Source organism: Sarcophilus harrisii, chromosome 4 (assembly GCF_902635505.1).
Source record: "Sarcophilus harrisii chromosome 4, mSarHar1.11, whole genome shotgun sequence".
Classification (NCBI taxonomy): domain Eukaryota; kingdom Metazoa; phylum Chordata; class Mammalia; order Dasyuromorphia; family Dasyuridae; genus Sarcophilus; species Sarcophilus harrisii.
The window spans coordinates 252,082,219-252,098,770 of NC_045429.1; the positions used below are offsets into that span (position 1 = coordinate 252,082,219).

At 34.1% G+C, this 16,552-nt stretch overlaps 1 protein-coding gene across 1 annotated transcript in view; it reads left to right on the forward strand.

Moving 5' to 3' along the window:
* DST (dystonin) overlaps positions 1-16,552 on the forward strand; it is a 575,913-nt gene that overhangs the window by 226,029 nt on the left and 333,332 nt on the right.

A 16,552-nucleotide genomic window follows, 5' to 3' on the forward strand; every position in this document is an offset into this window, starting at 1 on the left:
AAGAATAAAAGAGGAAAAAAAAGAGTTCAGTAAAACTAATCAACATATCAAAGAAGTCAGCATTATGCAGTATTCCACATTCATAATTCCTCACTTCTTCAAAGAATAGTGGAACCTCTAGTGGCAATAGAAATTATGATGTGCATTTAAAGAAATTATTTATCAACTTCTCTATTCCTTCCCCCATCCTCTGCCAATCCCAACTTAAAAATACTTTAAAAATTATGTAATCTTCTCTACTCTTTTCATATGAATATTACACCAGCAATGTTCCATGTTCCCATGGAGCCCATGTTCCAGCTGTAGGTATTTTATCATGGGCAAGTCACATAACTTTTCTATGGCTATAGTTTCCTCACTCACAAAATAAGCAATTTGAAATAGATGATCTCCAAAGCTATAAGACTCCATGATAATACCTTGCAGAAAATTCAGAAATTAAATCTTTTGTTTGGCATCTGGCTATATCGATAGTTAGCTAATTAGATAGAGATTAAAGACATTCCTGTAATAGTATAATTATGACTTCAAGAAAGCATGGCACACACGGTGATTGAGCCAGACTTTCTTATGCTATGCCAGTGGTTCTCAAACTTTTGTTTTCAGTATCTTTATCCTATTAAAAATTATTGAGGATCTCTCCAAAGAGTTTTTGTTTATCTGGATTATATTTATAGACATTTACCATATTGGAAATAAAAACTATTTTTGAATTTGTAGACCCTCTAAAAGGGTTTCAGAGATCCCCAGGATTCTCTAGATCATACTTTGAGAACCACTGTGCTCTGCACAGCATTTTAGGAGATAGAAGCTACCTTGTTAATAACGAGAAATATTTAATTCCTTAGACTGGAGTAACTCATTCCAAGACTTTTTTTTTCCTGATCAGTATCTATCAGTTAGCTAAAATAGATTTGCATGAAGTTCATCACCCATTTAGCAAATACCCAGAGAAACTATGAATATGTCAGTAATTATATAGAGATATTTTGCAGGAGAGATAATAATGTTTTTTATCCCCCTTTTATTGAATGAAAAATGCTTCTATATGTGTCTTATATTAAAATTCAAGTTTTTTGAGAATAGTGACAGTGTTACTTTTTTATTTGTTTCCCCAGCACTTACTTTGAACATAGTAATGATAAATAAATATTTTCATTTATTCATAGTATATATTTTAAACAGGATGCAATGTATAAAATAGTCTATGTGATTACATACTCTAGAGCAGGAGTCCTTAAACTTTTTAAATAGGGGACCAGTTCACTGTCCCTCAGACTGTTGGAGGGCCGGACTATAGAAAAAACAAAAACTTTGTTTTGTGGGTCTTTAAATAAAGAAACTTCATAGTCCTGGGTGAGGGAGATAAACATCCTCAGCTGCTGCATCTGGCCCATGGGCCGTAATTTGAGGACCTCTGCTCTAGAGTATGGTTTTATAAACTGTTCACAGAGTGAGGTAGTTTATTTATAAAGAGTAATTAACCAATATCGATTAGTGATGGTGATTTGTGTTCTGGATTCTTATAGCATTTGTGACAAGTAAATAAGCTGTTTATTCTGTTTGTGCTTTTTTATCAGGAGATACTTGGTGGTGACATTTTAGAAGACAATCTGAAGGGATAAAGTTCTTTACACAAAAACACCATTATGACATGGTTCACTGGTATTTGGATTTGGATATGCATGGGATCAAACCAAAGAGAAAACAATATATTGTCTAGAGCTGACCTCAGAGTCAGGAAGGGCTGAATTAATTCCTACTTTTGACACAAATTGGCTATATGAAACTAAGCAAAATGTGCACCTTTCAGTGTCCCAGGTTACTCTTCAAAATTAAATCACCTATCTGCATTAGAATTAAGGATTTTTTTCACTAGAATTTCCTTATTTCAGTACAATTAGTGAAATCATAGACTCAGAATCTCTCCATGAGTCAAATTATTTCCTCAAGAAATAATTTCATAGAGTAAAAGCCAGATATGAAATAATTTTTGCTTAGGTACTACTTGTGATTCCTGACCCCAACAACTCAAGGAGAATCACTAAGTTTAAGGTCATAGTTTAAAAACATGTATTTTAATCACTTAACTCTTAGTGTGTTGACAAGTTTGAGGTCATTCATATTTTAAGAATATTCAGTAATTTGTTAATTTCATTTTTGCTGTCTATGTAGTTTTGAGGAAAGGGAAAATTTCACTGTAATTCAAGCATATTTATACAAAGTGCTGATAAATGTATCACATTTTTATGGTACCAATCAATTCACAAGTCATATATACTTAACTTGAAATTCATAATGGTGCCTCTCTTCTGGAATCCAACATAATTTATAACCATGAATACCTTATGTATGAAGGTTTCTCTCTTTCTCTCTCTTCTCTTTCTCTTTCTTCCCCAATAGTTCCTATAAGTTAATGTGTTCAATATACTATATTTTGAAAATAAATGTTATTCCATTAGCATGAATCCTAGGTCTGCATTACATTATAAAAAGAAAGAGTTCTTAAAATATAAAAAAATCTCAGGAGAGAAATTAAAAAAAAAAGATCGAAAATTAATTATTTCACTAAGAAAAATGAGTTTTAAAATGTACAATGGTAACTTTTTTTGAGCTCAGGAAGTTTAATCAGATCAATGACTGCTCTAATGATCCATGTTGGGGGAAAATGGACAATGAATTTCCTTTATTTGGGCTATTTTATTTAGTTGGATGGTCGGTTCATTTAATATATCAATACATATATCTAGAACAGGAACTGCATGTGGACAATGAGTTGGTCCTAGAATTGAATAGGATAAAGAGGATATTGGAAAATCACGGTCCTTTTTAATGATCTCAAACTGTTCCCTTGGCAAAATAAACCGACCAAAAATCTTCTAAACACAAATAACCTTTCAATTATTACTGCATGTTTGTGAATGTAGAATATAGATGAAATCTGTGAAGAATCAAAGTTCTAAGTTGCCAGAAGATAAAAGAATTATAGTGTTAGAGTTGCAAGTGATATTAGAGGCCCCCCGACCCTCATATTTTACAGGCAGGGAAACTAAGTTCCAGAGAGGATAAATAATCTACCCCAAAGTCATAAAAATACTAAGCACTGGAAAAGTGTTTTGTGGTTGCAAATTGTAGTATCTTTTCAGTGATGAACTATGTGCAAGAAAGAATAAAATGTGTCCTTGAGGAAATATATAAAAAGAAAGAAAGAAAGAATACTATCCACTCTTATCTTCCTTAGTAGATTGTTTTCACTGTTAGATACTCATATTTTCTCTCTCCCTTCCTCCCTTCCTCCCTTCCTCCCTTCCTCCCTCTCTTTCTTTCTTTCTTTCTTTCCTTCTTTCTTTCTTTCTTTCTTTCTTTCTTTCTTTCTTTCTTTCTTTCTTTCTTTCTTTCTTTCTTTCTTTCTTTCTTTCTTCTTTCTTCTCTAATTTAGAATCCTTGTCTATTAGAATGTAAGCTTCTTAAGATCCTAGATTATCTTTGCTTTTCTATTTGTATCATCAGTATTTTGCACAGTGCCTGCCACATAGTAAAAGCTTAATCTATTTTTAAATTCACTTTTAGAATGACCTAATATTAAATTTTAAAACAGCAACAGACCTAGAAATTTTATTGACATTGCAGTATTTTGGTTTTTTTCCCTCAGCACTCAACAATTTTTAAAAATATGATTATTATATAATTACTAGATTCTGCAGAATAAATATTGCTCACAGAAGGATTTTTTTTAAAAGAATTTTTTAGGGACTGCTCTTTATCAGTGCCTGTCAATGATTTCTTTGCTTCATGTGGAGTAAGTTTATAAATATTTATAAGTAAACATATGCACATGTTGGAAACATTTGTAGTTTAAAAAAATCACTAGGTGCTGTGGGTAACTCAACAATCTTGTAAGAATAGTTTTTCTGACATGATTGTTGGTCTATGAAAATCTTCAGGGTTAAACGGGTATATAAATCATTTTTATGGAATATCATTTTTTATTAATAACCACTTTACAGAATCCAGTTTTATAGGCTGAATGATAACAAATTTTTCAACCTCCTGGACTTATTTAACATTTTTTTTTTAGTGAATCTTTGATTATGAAACTAAAAATGGATAAAGGAATGAGTGTGCTACAAGGAGAATCAAATCATGGAGAAGCCAAATCATGGCTTTGGTTTCAGTATGGGGCTATAGTGGTTTATATGTATTATTTGCTTCAGAAGCTTTCTTGTCTTTGGTGTGTGTCTTTTACATTATTTTTATGATGTAATAAAATAAAATTTTGGATTGTTGAGTCTCTAGAACTCAACAGTTGGAAAGTTATAAACATAGGTATGCCCTAACATACAAATGAATTTTATCCCCAAATTTTACTTAAAAGTTGATATTTTTGAACTTGGAGCACATTTTCTAAAAGAAAAAAAAAGTATCATAAATACTTGTGGGGGTTTTCAGCTGGCCCATGAAAACCTATTTAGCTGTTTAAGTACAGGACCAAGAACAGTGTAGTTTCCCATTTATTTCAATGGAAAAATTTTCCTAATGTCCAGCTGATAACATTTCTCAGCTTCCTTCCAGCCACTCTGCTGTCAGGCCCATCTTTTTTTATTAAAATATATTTTATGAATACTTTATTTTTATATCCCCTATATTTCCCAATGTAAAGCCATACTTTTTTAAACAAAGAATAAAAAGGTAGGGGGAAAACCCCTAGTCAGATCAGCAAAACTAAGAAATGTGATAAACAAATAAAAGTGTGATGTTATATTCAGAATTCAATATCCATAGGATCCAACCCTACAAAGAAAAGGGCTTAAATGATTTCTTTCGTTTCTCTTTTGTTATCAAACTTATTATAATTTGGAGCATTCTGTTTTGATTATTTTACTGTTATTCTTTCTATTTTTATTGTTTTAGTCATATTTTCTTGGTTCTATTTATTTCCCTTTATATCACTTATAGTTTTAAGCTTCAGTATCTTAAAATTGCACTGAGACTTTGGGAACATTCCATATGTCTTCTCATGCATTTTAAAAGTCATAGTCATTGTTACAGTATTATTTTATTAGATTCATATATCATAACTTGTTTAGTCATTCTCCAATAGATGGACATATATTGCTCCCCTCTAGTTGACTGTGTATCTTGGTTCTTGATCCTTAATGGAGAGGAGATGGAATAGGGAAAGAAAGTGGAAGGGAATAAGAATTTATTGAGTGCTTATGATGTACTATACTAAGAACTTTACACATTATTTAATTTGATTTTCACAACAACTCTGCAAAGTAGTGCTATTATCATTTCCATTTTCTAGTTGAGGAAGCTGAGGCAAACACTTTAAGTGTTTTGCTCAGTCACACAACTGGTGAGTGTCTCAGGCTAGATTTGAAGTCAGATTTTCTTGACTCCAATCCCCAGTGTTCTATTCACTTTACCACTTAGTTGCCCCTTAACATATTAAATATCACTTCCATTTCTATCCTGGTTGCATTAATTTTATTTTTTCAAAAGCTTTCAATTTCATGTAATTGAAAGTAATTTATCTTTTGTAATTGGCTCAATCCTTAGGTTAAAAATTAATCCCCTATCCTTAGTCATAAGAGGTACTGATCTCATCTATTTTTGGTATGGTACTTAAAAAATATAGATCAATTTTTAGCTTATTGCAGCATGTAGTATAAATTGTTGGTCTAAATTCAATTTCTGTCTGACTGCCTTTTTAGCTTTCTCAGTAATTCTTGTCAAATAGGAAATTCTTTCCTAGGTAATTTATGTTTTGGGGTTTATTAAACACCAAGTTTTGGAGTTCACTTATTTCTGACTCTTTCTTTTTAGGGCTGTTTCAATGGTCTAATTTTTTGGTTTTCAAATCAGAAGCAATTTTAATGGTTAAAAGTAGTTATAGAGACATTGTTGCTAAAGACCTTTATATCAAGAAACACTTTCTAAGGAGAAACTGGACCTCATTTTATTCCCAAAGTCCATCTCATTTACATTCTGTCAACATGGCATTTAAGCTCCAAAGGAATTTTTTAAGACAATCAAGCAGACATGATTACTGTTTAATCTTTATATCTTAGTTGATATGAAGTTTGAATTAAAACTCAGAATTGCTGATAACAACTTCATCACTCCTTTTGTTAGTGGTAGAGAGACAAATTTGACATGGGCCAGGTACCTGTGTTTTTCTTGGGAAGTTCCCAGATTATTGAATAGTTTGAGTTTGAATGCCATTCTGACAAAAGGTCGATGACTATGTATAAATCACTGAAAACACCCTGTGTTGGCTGTATTCCAAAAGTTTATTTCTGAGTCATTTGTTTGAAATGTGAAATCATTTCCACCTTGGAACATATTTCCAACTTTTAGTTTGATTGTCAGAGGAGATCATAATAGCTTGGTTAATCTATAATGTCACAGGTATAATAATAATAGTAACCTTGAATTATGGAGGAAGTAGGAAAATAGAGGTTATATTCTGGTGACTGAGCTGCACTTTGTAACACAGGAGAAGGTTTCCAAGATAAGGAGGTACTGAAGGGGATGAGTAGTAGTACTTTGGCTCTCATGCTGCACCAGCACAGTTCATTCTTAACCATTATTGTTTGTAGGTTGTTCCTAAATGGAGCATTCACAAATGATTGACTGCCTGAATTTGCTATGTAGTATATCTTGACAACAAAATATCACTTAGTTAGCATGGTTTATTGAATACCTTCCATGTAGGGGAAGGTTTTTATGACCAAAGCAGAACTAGAGATCATTACTGATCACAAAATAGAAAATTTCGATTATACCAAACTGAAAAGTTTTTGTACAAACAAAACTAATGCAGACAAGATTAGAAGGGAAGCAATAAACTGGGAAAATATTTTTACAGTCAAAGGTTCTGATAAAGGCCTCATTTCCAAAATATATAGAGAATTAACTCTAATTTATAAAAAATCAAGCCATTCTCCAATTGAAAAATGGTCAAAGGATATGAACAGACAATTCTCAGATGAAGAAATTGAAACTATTTCTAGTCATATGAAAAGATGCTCCAAGTCATTATTAATCAGAGAAATGCAAATTAAGACAACTCTAAGATACCACTACACACCTGTCAGATTGGCTAAGATGACAGGAAAAATAATGATGATTGTTGGAGGGATGTGGGAAAACTGGGACATTGATTCATTGTTGGTGGAGTTGTGAACGAATCCAACCATTTTGGAGAGTAGTTTGGAACTATGCTCAAAAAGTTATCAAACTGTGCATACCCTTTGATCCAGGCAGTGTTACTGCTGGGATTATATCCCAAAGAGATTATAAAGAAGGGAAAGGGACCTGTATGTGCACGAATGTTTGTGGCAGCCCTTTTGTGGTGGCTAGAAACTGGAAACTGAATGGATGTCCATCAGTTGGAGAATGGCTGAATAAATTGTGGTATATGAAAATTATGGAATATTACTGTTCTGTAAGAAATGACCAACAGGATGATTTCAGAAAGGCCTGGAGAGACTTACACGAACTGATGCTAAGTGAAATGAGCAGGACCAGGAGATCATTATATACTTCAACAACAATACTAGATGATGACCAGTCCTGATAGATCAGGCCATCCTCAGCAACGAGATCAACCAAATCATTTCTAATGGAGCAGTAATGAACTGAACTAGCTATACCCAGAAAAAGAACTCTGGGAGATGACTAAAAACCATTACATTGAATTCCCAGTCCCTATATTTATGCACACCTGCATCTTTGATTTCCTTCACAAGCTAATTGTACAATAATTCAGAGTCTGATTCTTTTTGTACAGCAAAATAATGTTTTGGTCATGTATACTTATTGTGTATCTAAGTTATATTTTAATATATTTAACATCTACTAGTCATCCTGCCATTTAGGGGAGGGGGGGGTAGGAGGTGAAAAATTGGAACAAGAGGTTTGGCAATTGTTAATGCTGTAAAGTTACCCATGTATATATCCTGTAAATTAAAGGCTATTAAATTAAAAAAAAAAAAAAAAAAAAAAAAGAATACCTTCCATGTGCACAGCATGATGTTAGACTCTTTTGGTGATGCAAAAAAGCATTAAGGTTTTGTAACTATACCTAAGGAATTTACAGTATCACTAGAGAGTTATGACATCCATAGACAAATAGTTACATAATGGATTAAGTATATATAGTTGAGTGCCACATGAATAGTTCATATAGTAAATACTTTAGGAGTTCACCAAAGGAAAAGATCATTTAGGAGGATGGTTCATGAATACAGGACTGGAGATGGGACCTCAAGGATGGATGGGTCTGGAGATAGGGAAAACAGAGCACAGAGGCCTTTTGGGGAGGAGATGGTGGTAAATGGGCACAGAGGAGATACAAAAACAAAGGAACTCATTCTGTGGTCATAATTCTTTAATGACTGATTGAGCTTGAACAAATCATTGTGTGTTTATGTGTACACATGCATCCCTGTAATCATAGGTGAGTGTGTGTAGGTGTAGCCGTGGACAGTTAACCTGTAGGTAATGGGTTTGATAGTATATACATATAATCTGTTATTTAAAAAATTGACAGACAAGTAATCAGTAGGAGGATAGAGATACAAATAATGAGCTATAACAATAATTTTACTATCACTTGCTTCATAATAATTTTGATGATTCTAGAATGATGCTTGAGCTGTAGTGTCTACTTCTTTCCCAGATAATTTTTTGTTAAGGAAATCCTGGATTATAGGGTCATGTATTTAGAATTAGAAGGGACTTTACAGATTGTCTAGTTAATGCTTTTCATTTTTCATATGAAGGAACTGAGGCCTGAAAAAGAGAAGTCACTTGCCTAAGGCTATAGAGGCAGTAGTAATAGATCATACAAATGGTGGTCAGAACTTTGAACATAGACTTTAAATCTAACACTTTCTCTACTGTTTTGTGCTACTAGGGGTTAGAAGACATTTGAACAGATTCATCTTGCTCTGATAAAGGAATTCATATTTGACTCTTCTTGACCCCATTTGGGCTTTTTATGGCAAGATAATGGAACTGTTTGCCATTTCCTTCTTTAGTTCATTTGATAGATAAGGAACCTGAGGCAAATAGGGTGAAGTGATTTGCCCAGGATCACACATATAGTAAATGTGGCCAGATGTGAACTCAGGAAGAAGTCTTCCTTACTCTAGACCCAGAGCTCTACCCACTTTGCCACCTGTTGATTCCTAGTCCATAGATAATACTTTTTTTACCTTTATTAGGCTTTAGCTTTGTATGAGAGAACAAATTCATCACTGTTCTTGGGAAACACAACTCAAAACACACTCTGAGGTATAAGTGTGTAATTATGCAGGAATAGTTGCATTAGTGTAGGAGTATTACTGTATCCATTCTATATTTACTTTCATTTGTGTTCTTTTGACAGCCTTACTGTCTGCTGTCTGATGCCATGAATAGAAAGAATTAAAGTAATCCATTTTGGAGGCTATGGAGGTCATTAATCACTGTGCCTCGTCTGCATCAGTCTGCAGCTAACACAGCATTAGGTTACGCCAAGCAATATCCTTAGTTTCTTAAAAAAAAAAAATAACAAAGAGAAAAACATGGGTGTGTCAAGATCCTCTCTGGTATCTGACCTAGAAATATCTGCCACTGAAATAACTCAGAGGTTAGAACATCATTCCATTAAACAAAATTTCTTCTAGGTTTGTTCTGTGGAATATTATTTCTCTTTATAGCACAGTAATTCAGATTGTTTTCCTCCTCATATCTTGTTTTGTAGGATCATACTCTACAGAGGTGAACTAGCCAACCCTTTCATTTTATAGATGAAGAACTGGAGGAGGCCCCATAATGGCTTCCCTAACATCATCTAGATAATATATGTCAGAGGTGGGATTTAAAGCCAATGAACCTGGCCAATGCTATTTCCAAGATACCACACCTTATAAATGTCCAAACAGGAATGTTAACCCTGGACCCTCAGATAGTGTGATTTACTCTTTGAGTTATCCAGTCATAATACCATCTTTGTAAGGTGAGGTTCAAGGTAGAATTTTGAAATATGAAAATAAGGGAGAGGGGAAAAAAGAGAGGAAGGGAGAAAAGAGTTGTCGATCAAGGCAAGCCAGAAGATTATATGAAACCTATGCTGAGCCATAGTCAACTATTGAGCTAATGGTAAAGCTGGTCCTGCAGCCCAGGTATACTGACTCCAAATTCACAGAGAGCATATAGAGATTATAAGATTTAAGCTGAAAGAGGTTTTACAGACAATGAAATCTAATCCAATTAAATTTGACATATGTTTACTAAGTGCCTACCATGTGTCAGGAGCATGGGAATAAGTGCTGGGGATAAAAAGAGAAAAACAGAAAAGTTCTCAATAGTATTTTATTTTTCTAAATACATGTAAGGAGTTTTTAACATTCATTTTTGTAGGAATTTGTGTTCCAAACCTTTTCTCCCTCTCTCCCTTACTTCTCTCATTCCCTAGATAGCAAAGAATCTGATATAGGTTAAACAAATACAAAACTTTTAAATGTATTCCTACAAACAGGCAAGTTTCTCAAGGAGCTGATTTTTTTGGTTATGTATGTAGTTTATGATAGAAGGTGGGGTGGGGAGGATAGACTGGAAGGAGGTGAATTTCAAAGGGTGCTCACATAAATGCTTACTAAGTAACAAAGCAGCTTCCAGAAGGGGATGTGCTAACAACTGGCACCAATCAAAAAAGCATTCCTTTAGAAGATAGTATCTGAGCTATGTTTTGAAGAATTTTGTGAAGTGGAAAGGTGCTTAGAGGGAGTGTGTCCCAGCTAGGATCAAGTCCTCTGATTCTAAATCTAGTGCTAGTTCTACTCTGCATTCACGGCTCTTAAAATTAGAGTTTACTTTCAAATGACTATGGAAAGGTAGACTCCCCCCATAACATTTAATGATTATCTAATATAATTCTGACATAGAATGTATAATATTTTTGACTTTCAAATTTCTCTTTTCAGGAAAGCAATTTGATTTTGAACTTTATAGTGTTAAAAAAAAAAAAAAAAAAAAAAAAACGAATACAGAGACTGGAATTAAGGGCCCTGATTCTAATCAGACGATCCTGTGTTCAAGTTCTTTTTTTTTTGGCTATTTTATTTATTTATTTATTAAATAACTTTTTATTGACAGAACCTATGCCAGGGTAGTTTTTTTACAACATTATCCCTTGCATTCACTTCTGTTCCGATTTTTCCCCTCCCTACCTCCGCCTTCTCCCCAAAGATGGCAAGCAGTCCTATACATGTTAAATAGATTGCAGTGGATCTTGGATATAATATATGTGTGCAGAACCGAACAGTTTTCTTGTTGCTCAAGGAGAATTGGATTTAGAAGGTATAAATAACCTGGGAAGAAGAACAAAAATGCAAGCAGTTTACATTCATTTCCTAGTGTTCTTTCTTTGGGTGTAGCTGCTTCTGTCCATTCTTGATCAATTGAAACTCAGTTGGATCTTGTCTTTGTTGAAGAAATCCACTTCCATCAGAATACATCCTCATACAGTATCGCTGTTGAGGTATATAATGATTTCCTGGTTCTGCTCATTTTGCTCAGCATCAGTTCATGTAAGTCTCGCCAATCCTCTCTGTATTTGTCCTGTTGGTCATTTCTTACAGAACAATAATATTCCATAACATTCATATACCACAATTTACTCAACCATTCTCCAACTGATGGACATCATTCATTTTCCAGCTTCTGGCCACTACAAACAGGGCTGCCACAAACATTTTGGCACATACAGGTCCCTTTCCCTTTTTTAGTATCTCTTTGGGGTATAAGCCCAGTAGAGACACTGCTGGATCAAAGGGTATGCACAGTTTGATAACTTTTTGGGCATAGTTCCGAATTACTCTCCAGAATGGCTGGATGTATTCACAATTCCACCAACAATGTATCAGTGTCCCTGTTTTCCCACATCCCCTCCAACATTCTGCATTATCTTTCCCTGTCATTCTGGCCAATCTGACAGGTGTATAGTGGTATCTCAGAGTTGTCTTAATTTGCATTTCTCTGATCAATAGTGATTTGGACTGTGTTCAAGTTCTAAGATGAGATCTTAGCTTACTATAATTTGTGTCAGTTTGATTAAGTCATTTTGCCTCCAGCCTTCATTTTTGTCATCTATAAAATCAAGGGTACTAAAATGCCAATGAAACCCTTTGTGTCTCTAGATTCCATGATCATATTAGATTTCCAGTTAAAGAGATAAAATATTTTGATATCTCAAATACCAATGACCATGTAAAATATATCCTGAAGAATTTAAGATAGTTAACATTTCTTATGCAAATAAAGTCAGATCTAAAAAGTTGGGAAAATATCAATTGCTCATGGGTGGTAGGCTGAGCTAATATAATAAAAATGACAATTCTGCCTAAATTGATCTACTTGTTTGATGCCATACCAATTAAACTGCAAAAAAATTGTTTTATAGAACTAGAAAAAATGTGGTCCAGAATTTTAAAAATATTTCACAAACTCCTTAAGTTAAGATGGCATGAAGTGAAATGGAGGACAATTATCTAGTTACTAATTTATTGATAGTAAATCTAGTAATTCAAATTTCAAAGCAAAATTTTATCCTGAAGTTTCCTGTTGGATCATATTAACTGGATAATTTCTTTTCTTTTCTTTTTTTTTTTTAATAACTTTTTATTGACAGAACCCATACCAGGGTAATTTTTTACAACATTATCCCTTGCACTCACTTCTGTTTCAATTTTTCCCCTCCCTCCCTCCACCCTCTCCCCCAGATGGCAAGCAGTCCTATACATGTTAAATAGATTACAGTAGATCTTGGATACAATATATGTGTTCAGAACCGAACAGTTTTCTTGTTGCTCAGGGAGAATTGGATTTAGAAGGTATAAATAACCTGGGAAGAACAAAATGCAAGCAGTTTATATTCATTTCCTAGTGTTCTTTCTTTGGGTGTAGCTGCTTCTGTTTATCCTTGATCAATTGAAATTAAGTTAGATCTTGTCTTTGTTGAAGAAATCCACTTCCATCAGAATACATCCTCATACAGTATTGTTGTTGAGGTATATAATGATTTCCTGGTTCTGCTCATTTTGCTCAGCATCAGTTCATGTAAGTCTCGCCAATCCTCTCTGTATTCGTCCTGCTGGTCATTTCTTATAGAACAATAATATTCCATAACATTCATATACCACAATTTACTTAACCATTCTCCAATTGATGGGCATCCATTCATCTTCCAGCTTCTGGCCACTACAAACAGGGCTGCCACAAACATTTTGGCACATACAGGTCCCTTTCCCTTTTTTAGTATCTCTTTGGGGTATAAGCCCAGTAGAGACACTGCTGGATCAAAGGGTATGCACAGTTTGATAACTTTTTGGGCATAGTTCCAAATTGCTCTCCAGAATGGCTGGATGTGTTCACAATTCCACCAACAATGTTGGATAATTTCTTCATATTTACTTTACATTGTTCTGTAATGCATCAAGAACATATCATTTTTAATTTATTTCCAAAGAAGTTGAAACGTAGTAGTTCATATTTATATCTACACAAGCCAATCAGCAGCTCAAAGACCCATCAGGAGTGCCTACCTCACTGATAAGTCAGGGATCTTTTCCTTTATTACTCCAATTCCTGTTATTCAGTTCTCACCAGGTGCAGAAAGCTCACTCACAGTTGGATGCTGACAACTCTCCCTAAGGAGAAGAGAATTCTTAGACCGCTCCATTTTACTTTAACCCATGGATTTACCATCCTCTTTAATCCCAACAGTCAGTGATGAGGGAGTGTCTTGATGTTGTTCCCCAAGTTTCATCAGATATCACCATCTGTCCTATTATTTGGCTCATTGGACCTCAGGTCCCTCTTGGCCTTTCCATCTGCTCTAAAGCTGAACACTCCTATATGAGTTGTCTCTTATTATTAGAATGTCAGATCTTTGAAGTCAGGGATTCTTACTTTTCTCTCTACCAATGCTAGTCAGCATCTTCTCTATAATTTATTGTCTTAGACTGTTATGTATAGCACTCTGAAGATTAATGACTTTCACAGAGGAGTATGTCTGAATCTGAACCCAGGTTTTTCTTCCTCTCATCACATTAAGTGACTAATAAATGCTTTTTAAAAAATTGATTGATAGCAGCAAGTTTAAAGTGTTGATGGGCTATTATTATTTTTGTTGTTGTTGTTGTTGTTTTAGTGAGAGTGAGAGATAATAGATGGACATATTAATGGTTGTACATGATATCAATGAAATATTAAATCAGTCAGACATTGAGTAGATTGTCTTTGGAGCATTTTCCAGAAGATGAAGAAATGCTTGAAGCAAAAGACATTTATTTAGCTCTGATTATGTGTGAAGCACTAGGACTACAAAAAGAAAAGCCAGAAAATCCCTATTCTCAAAAAAATTGATGTTCTAATAGAATAATCAACATGTGGTTGTCTATTAAACAACTATCATGTTGATGGTTCATCTGTAAGACTGATTGTAAGGTCCCATGGTTGTTAGTGCATACCAACAAGGCAGATGTTAAGGTCTGAATCATAATTATATAGGATGGGAGTGCCTAGGTGGGTTGCAATATTTAATGGTGGAGAGAGTACCTACACTGAGGAGATTCACTAAAGTTATGCAAAAATAAATGGCTAGTCCTCTGATTGAATCAAACACTTGCATAGACACTGCACCCTGCTCAAGAGTTGCACAAAAACAAATTAGTTATGGTCCTGTACTTTGACAGCTCAGTCTAAAGTTGATAAGTGGTATAATACAGTACAGACAAACATATATACAGAAACACATAGCGAAAACTGTAGAATGGCAAAAAGAAAATGAAATAAAAATGTACTCATTTTCATAGGTAATGGTTTTTGTGGCAGTTTTTGTGGTGTTGAAGAATTGAGTTATACTGTGGAAATTGCCTACAAAAAAGGAAATCATGTAAAGTTATGTGCTGTTCTAAGATAAAATTTCTTTTGTTCCTTATTTATTAACATTCTACTGGAGTAGAAAGCATTCTAGAATGGTAGAATGACCACTGGATATAGGTTCTTGGAAGATAGGTTCATAGGCTCAAATCCTGATTTTGACATTAATTAGTTCATTTTACTACTTACTATAAGCTTCAGTTACCTCATCTTTAAAATGAAGGTAATAATAATCCCTGAGTCATAAAATTATGAAGATTAAGTGAAATGATGTATATGAAACATTTTGCAAACTATATATAAAACATAATTTAAATGGTACAAACCCCCTCTTTGGTCCTCACTTTTCTTGTCTGCAAAATGATGAAATTGGAGTACATGTTCATCTTTAAGGTCCTTTCCAGAGCAAAATCTGATTATTATTTACTAGAGAGATGAAACTTACCAGCAGAGGGCACCTGGCGTATTACTATAGAGTGATTCACTGTATCACTATCATTGTATATGTCTGTCGAATGTATCGGAACTAAATGAAAACTATCTCAGGATGTTTCATGATTTGGACAAATAGTAAATCTTACAATCTAGCAAGAAAAACGAAGGCATGAATTTGTTATTGTTCAGTTATTTCAATTGTATCCACTCTTCGTGAATCCATTTGAGGTTTTCTTGGTAAAGATACTGGAATGGTTTGCCAATTTCTTCTCCTGTTCATTTTACAGATGAAGAACTGATACAATGACTTTCCTTGAACAGAGGGTTTAACTATTTAGTACCATAAAAAAAGAAAATACTTTCAAAGTTCAGAGGAGGAAGAAAAAACTTCTAGCTAAGATGATCTGGGAATCATTACATCAATTAGCACTTAGACATGTGCTAATAGGCAGCAGAAAGTATTGAATAAGGAGTTGGTCTTGCAGCCACGAAGACTTGGGTTAATGACATATAATAGCCATATAACAGTAAACAGGTCATTTAACTTCTCCATGCTCTAGACAACTCTTTGAGAATATAAACTGCAGAAATGTTAACCAGGGACACAAAGACAAAAACAAAATAGTCCATGCCTTTAAGGAACTTAGATTCTTTTGGGGGAGGTGACATATAACATATATGCTTATAAAAAGAGATATAAGGCTGGTGATTATTGGGGAAGTGCCCTTTGAGCTAGGCCTTAAAAGTAAGATGGGATTTCAAAAAGTAGAGAAAGGAATTTAAAAAAAATCTAAATAAAGGGGTGATTGTGAGAAAAAGCATGGAGATAGGAAAATACAGAAAATACTGTCTTTGGAGAGAAGTAAGAAATGTACTCTGAGTAGAATATAATATATGCCCAAAATTATAAAAGCATGATTGTTAATATCCCACAAAACTGTAATCATAAAAGAGTCATTTTCAAGCATGTCCAATTCTTTGTGACTCCATTTGGATTTTTTTTTTTTTTTTTTTGCCAAAGATACTAAACTGGTTTGCCATTTCTTTTTCCAGATCATTTTACAGATGAGAAAACTGAGGCAAATAGGGTTAAGTGAGTCGCTTAGGGTTACACAGCTATTAAGTGTCTAATGGCAGATTTCAACTCGGGAAGAGTTTTGCCAACTCCAGGCCTGGCACT